The sequence below is a fragment of the Thalassophryne amazonica genome, chromosome 21 (genome assembly GCF_902500255.1).
Source record: "Thalassophryne amazonica chromosome 21, fThaAma1.1, whole genome shotgun sequence".
Lineage (NCBI taxonomy): Eukaryota > Metazoa > Chordata > Actinopteri > Batrachoidiformes > Batrachoididae > Thalassophryne > Thalassophryne amazonica.
Window position 1 is genome coordinate 582,800 of NC_047123.1, and position 5,000 is coordinate 587,799.

The window sequence follows — 5,000 nt, forward strand, 5'->3', positions numbered from 1 at the left end:
TGGGAGCAGGAGTCATTCTGAATCAATCAATCAATCAACTTTTTTCTTGTATAGCGCCAAATCACAACAAACAGTTGCCCCAAGGCGCTCCACATTGCAAGGCAAGGCCATACAATAATTATGAAACACAGTCTACGTCTAAAGCAACATAACCAAGGGATGGTCCAGGGTCACCCGATCCAGCCCTAACTATAAGCCTTAGCGAAAAGGAAAGTTTTAAGCCTAATCTTAAAAGTAGAGAGGGTATCTGTCTCCCTGATCTGAATTGGGAGCTGGTTCCACAGGAGAGGAGCCTGAAAGCTGATGGCTCTGCCTCCCATTCTACTCTTACAAACCCTAGGAACTACAAGTAAGCCCGCAGTCTGAGAGCGAAGCGCTCTAATGGGGTAATATGGTACTATGAGGTCCCTAAGATAAGATGGGACCTGATTATTCAAAACCTTATAAGTAAGAAGAAGAATTTTAAATTCTATTCTAGCATTAACAGGAAGCCAATGAAGGGAGGCCAACACGGGTGAGATATGCTCTCTCCTGCTAGTCCCCGTCAGTACTCTAGCTGCAGCATTCTGAACCAACTGAAGGCTTTTTAGGGAACTTTTAGGACAACCTGATAATAATGAATTACAATAGTCCAGCCTAGAGGAAATAAATGCATGAATTAATTTTTCAGCATCACTCTGAGACAAGACCTTTCTGATTTTAGAGATATTGCGTAAATGCAAAAAGGCAGTCCTACATATTTGTTTAATATGCGCTTTGAATGACATGACATGATGGTTTGGATGAAGTAACTAATGAAAATAACTCAGACAGACTCCGTGGTATAACTCAAAAACTCGTAGCTTAAAGCAGATAACCCGTACGTTGGAGAGGAAATGGCGTCTCACTAATTTAGAAGATCTTCACTTAGCCTGGAAAAAGAGTCTGTTGCTCTATAAAAAAGCCCTCCGTAAAGCTAGGACATCTTTCTACTCATCACTAATTGAAGAAAATAAGAACAACCCCAGGTTTCTTTTCAGCACTGTAGCCAGGCTGACAAAGAGTCAGAGCTCTATTGAGCTGAGTATTCCATTAACTTTAACTAGTAATGACTTCATGACTTTCTTTGCTAACAAAATTTTAACTATTAGAGAAAAATTACTCATAACCATCCCAAAGACGTATCGTTATCTTTGGCTGCTTTCAGTGATGCCGGTATTTGGTTAGACTCTTTCTCTCCGATTGTTCTGTCTGAGTTATTTTCATTAGTTACTTCATCCAAACCATCAACATGTTTATTAGACCCCATTCCTACCAGGCTGCTCAAGGAAGCCCTACCATTATTTAATGCTTCGATCTTAAATATGATCAATCTATCTTTGTTAGTTGGCTATGTACCACAGGCTTTTAAGGTGGCAGTAATTAAACCATTACTTAAAAAGCCATCACTTGACCCAGCTATCTTAGCTAATTATAGGCCAATCTCCAACCTTCCTTTTCTCTCAAAAATTCTTGAAAGGGTAGTTGTAAAACAGCTAACTGATCATCTGCAGAGGAATGGTCTATTTGAAGAGTTTCAGTCAGGTTTTAGAATTCATCATAGTACAGAAACAGCATTAGTGAAGGTTACAAATGATCTTCTTATGGCCTCGGACAGTGGACTCATCTCTGTGCTTGTTCTGTTAGACCTCAGTGCTGCTTTTGATACTGTTGACCATAAAATTTTATTACAGAGATTAGAGCATGCCATAGGTATTAAAGGCACTGCGCTGCGGTGGTTTGAATCATATTTGTCTAATAGATTACAATTTGTTCATGTAAATGGGGAATCTTCTTCACAGACTAAAGTTAATTATGGAGTTCCACAAGGTTCTGTGCTAGGACCAATTTTATTCACTTTATACATGCTTCCCTTAGGCAGTATTATTAGACGGTATTTCTTAAATTTTCATTGTTACGCAGATGATACCCAGCTTTATCTATCCATGAAGCCAGAGGACACACACCAATTAGCTAAACTGCAGGATTGTCTTACAGACATAAAGACATGGATGACCTCTAATTTCCTGCTTTTAAACTCAGATAAAACTGAAGTTATTGTACTTGGCCCCACAAATCTTAGAAACATGGTGTCTAACCAGATCCTTACTCTGGATGGCATTACCCTGACCTCTAGTAATACTGTGAGAAATCTTGGAGTCATTTTTGATCAGGATATGTCATTCAAAGCGCATATTAAACAAATATGTAGGACTGCTTTTTTGCATTTACGCAATATCTCTAAAATCAGAAAGGTCTTGTCTCAGAGTGATGCTGAAAAACTAATTCATGCATTTATTTCCTCTAGGCTGGACTATTGTAATTCATTATTATCAGGTTGTCCTAAAAGTTCCCTAAAAAGCCTTCAGTTAATTCAAAATGCTGCAGCTAGAGTACTGACGGGGACTAGAAGGAGAGAGCATATCTCACCCATATTGGCCTCTCTTCATTGGCTTCCTGTTAATTCTAGAATAGAATTTAAAATTCTTCTTCTTACTTATAAGGTTTTGAATAATCAGGTCCCATCTTATCTTAGGGACCTCGTAGTACCATATCACCCCAATAGAGCGCTTCGCTCTCAGACTGCAGGCTTACTTGTAGTTCCTAGGGTTTGTAAGAGTAGAATGGGAGGCAGAGCCTTCAGCTTTCAGGCTCCTCTCCAGTGGAACCAGCTCCCAATTCAGATCAGGGAGACAGACACCCTCTCTACTTTTAAGATTAGGCTTAAAACTTTCCTTTTTGCTAACGCTTATAGTTAGGGCTGGATCGGGTGACCCTGAACCATCCCTTAGTTATGCTGCTATAGACGTAGACTGCTGGGGGGTTCCCATGATGCACTGTTTCTTTCTCTTTTTGCTCTGTATGCACCACTCTGCATTTAATCATTAGTGATCGATCTCTGCTCCCCTCCACAGCATGTCTTTTTCCTGGTTCTCTCCCTCAGCCCCAACCAGTCCCAGCAGAAGACTGCCCCTCCCTGAGCCTGGTTCTGCTGGAGGTTTCTTCCTGTTAAAAGGGAGTTTTTCCTTCCCACTGTAGCCAAGTGCTTGCTCACAGGGGGTCGTTTTGACCGTTGGGGTTTTACATAATTATTGTATGGCCTTGCCTTACAATATAAAGCACCTTGGGGCAACTGTTTGTTGTGATTTGGCGCTATATAAAAAAATTGATTGATTGATTGATTGATTGACGTCTTGGTCCCTGATTTCGTGTCCGTCATAGGAGCTTTTGAATTGCCCTTAGTCTGGCCTGTCACCTAGGACCTGTTTGCCATGGGAGACCCAACCAGGGGCATGAAGCCCCCGACAATGTAGCTCCTTGGATCATCCGGTGAACGCAAACTCCCCCACCATGATAAGGTGGCAGTTCGAGGGGGAGCTCGAACTGCCACCTTTATTTGAGGAAAAAACAATCAGAATCAATATTATGTTCTATGTTATGAAATCTATGGTCAGTATAATCAAAAACTTTCACATTAAGCTCCTGTGCAGAGGTAGATTGAAAAATGTCAGTTGCCATCATATAATAAATAAATCCATAAATGAATAAATACCGCAGTATCACTTATAATTTCATCCAAGTATGTGTCAAATACAGCCATTATATGAATGTTGTTTTCAAGCAGAATACGATCCAAGTCAGAAATTTTGTTCCACACAAATACTTGTTTAACAATGCATACAGTAGATACCAGACATGGAATGAGTGACCATTCAATGAAACAAAAAAAAAAAACATGAATACACCAACCAAAGCCTGAACAATCCTCCGTTTCATTCTCATTCAAAGCGTTCTAACTGACTCGTGCTCCTGATGGACTGACATCTGACATTTTCAGGTGCATTCTTTAGTTTGATAAAAACCTTACAGTTTGATCATTTCCCTCCCTGCCACATAAACTGCACTATCACTATAGTGGATTTTCTGCACTAATTTCCCTGCTAAGCTGATGGATTCCACACACACATTTGGCATAAGCCTTGCAGGGTCTATAATCACCTGCTCTGTGGCCTGCTGTAAAATCCTAATGTTACCCTCCCTGTAGAGCTCTATCTATGATCACAGACAAGATGGCGGCGCCTTCCCTGGTAGCGTGAAGGCCGTCCGGCATCAGAAAGCCACGGCGGCCCCAAAACAAAGTTCGGTTAACTAAAGCCTTGCTATCTACAAAATTGTATCAGCCACCTATTTAACGACGTCAGCCTGCTAAATGCCTCATCATTACCCCGGGAGTGGAGGGTACCAAAGACTATTAATTGATGCCGACACATCTTTCTGGCAAGGATACAAGTCCTCTCTATGTCCATTTTTTGTGACCTCAGAGTGCTTCATTCTGACATCTGTTGCCGCCAACATGAATAACTATGTGGCTGTATCTTGTGTCATGTTCCTTAGTCTGTCTACGCTTCTGCAGTGTCGGACTGGGATTTGAACCAAGGATGCTCTGGTCTCAAGCCCAACGCTTAACCACTAGACCATCACCTCCCCTACTGGAGCCCCATACAGGACTCCATTCAGGGATTCCAAGAAGGCCACTCCAAACTGTTGTTCGGTGCATACACTCAAACAACAGTCAGAGTCAGTCAGTCATCTACTGGGGTAAACACCAACATAGCACCGCTCAGCTGGGGATTTGTGAGTATTCCCACATGCACCCAGCACTTCACACCCCAGGCAACTCCAGAGAAGAATAAGGTCCAACTCCTATCAAGGAGAGTGGTTCTGGAGCTGTGCATGGAGGGGAGGCCAACCAGATCTAACTGGTAGCACTCTACCTTCCACACACAACCTCCTTCCCCCCAGCGAGGCGATGTTCCACACCCCCAGAGCTAGCCTCTGCAATCTGGGTTTGGTCCATCGGGGCCCTCGACTTTCACTGCCACCATGGGACAGCGAACCCTCTTTGAAAATTTTTTCAAGGGTAAAAATTTATGGAATTGGAAAGTAGTGTTGGCAGAGGCTTGCGCTCAGAGCTCAGTACT

At 42.2% G+C, this 5,000-nt stretch overlaps 1 protein-coding gene across 1 annotated transcript in view; it reads left to right on the plus strand.

Moving 5' to 3' along the window:
- The window catches only part of stxbp6l (syntaxin binding protein 6 (amisyn), like), a 63,380-nt gene that overhangs the window by 48,663 nt on the left and 9,717 nt on the right, over positions 1–5,000 (plus strand). The gene's annotated exons all lie outside the window — the stretch shown is intronic.